Source organism: Lactuca serriola, chromosome 4, assembly GCF_051521515.1.
Source record: "Lactuca serriola cultivar US96UC23 chromosome 4, Lser_US96UC23_V15, whole genome shotgun sequence".
Taxonomy (NCBI): Eukaryota; Viridiplantae; Streptophyta; class Magnoliopsida; order Asterales; family Asteraceae; genus Lactuca; species Lactuca serriola.
In genome coordinates, this window is record NC_136411.1 from 221,880,800 (window position 1) to 221,882,364 (window position 1,565).

Consider the following 1,565-nt stretch of genomic DNA (forward strand, 5'->3'; position numbering starts at 1 on the left):
AGTCGTACCTTTCATTTGGTACCGTCTGGGGTCTGTGTCTCTCTTTGTTAGACTGAGCCAGTCGTGTCGTTTGTTCAATACTCCCTGGAGTCTATGATTTCTTTTTGCCTTAGTCAGCAGTCTTCACTGCTGAGGCAGATGTTTTCCCTGATTTCTCTTGCTTTCTTTAAATAATCAAATTCTGTATTTTGATAATGATAGCGATTAAGGGAAAACTACTTTTTACCAGATAACTCTGTCCAGTCTTGGTAGAAGACTGCTTTTATTAAAGAAAATATAGGATTTTCTGGAAAGGACTCTAACTTAATAGATACTCTAGAACTATCGCTTTTATTAAAGTTATTTGAATAAAATGACACTAAATACTTATGAACTCACCAGCATTTGTAAAAATGCTGATACTCGCTTTTCAAATAACTTGTATTCTCAGGTCAGCATTAGACAGGTACATCGCCGGAGCTTCTGACGAAGATAGTTTAGTACCAAGTTGCACCTATATTATTTACTTGTATTACTTTGATATATTGTAATGTAAACCATGTAAAACTATTACTATTAATGCAATGTTTTGTTGTACTTTGATTACTATAATGCATGTGTTGTGATACTTGACATGACGTCATCCACCCCAAAACGTTTCCGCCGTTCCGGTTTTGGGGTGTGACAGTGTTCATTCCAAAAATTACACTATACTTCCAACTGTGCATGAACAACCAATCTTTGTAAACCTTAGATTGTCCTCGAAAATTGCTTAATCATTCTAGTTATATACAGTTCTGGTCCCTTTTTCCCTCTTAATGCCCTAGGCATTTGGAAAATTCAGAACACATAAATATTATAGCATATGTAATCAATCCTATACCCAAAGCATATGAGATATGATTCATAATGTGTTTCTATTTGCCATGTTCTCAAAATTCGGACTATGAAGAGGGATGCTGTAATCATAATCGAATTTTGGGAACGCAATTAACATTTCCATATATAGAATTTCCTTATGTTGAACCATTCCAACATAACATTCATATATATATATATATATATATATATATATATATATATATATATATATATACACTTGACTAAATTTGATTAAAATCTCAATCTAAGCTTTTAGAATTGGGATGAAATATAATTTCCTCTCCCTTAATTATAGCAAAAGAACTTTTCAAACCATGCAACTTTGCAAATTAAAACTTTTGTTTTCTATTAACATTGCTAACTTGCATTACTTAACATAATAATCATGCTCCCACTAACATGATGATTATATCCTTATTAGCATAACACTTACGCTCCCAATAGATTTTACATGTATCCAGAAATCAACTGGACTTCTAGAAATCAATACTTATTGACTTTCTTTCCACAGTTCAGATTTCTGATACTTGATGCTCCGATAAGTGTTTACAAGACTTCTCAAGCCCATACACTTTTTTAGATTAAATAGCACATGTGTGTGTTTGAACCTTTCAGAACTTAAACTAATATGTCTCGAATGTTCAAACTATTTGCCATTTTTTACAATTCGAACTATGAAAAGGGATGTCGTAATCAGAATCGAA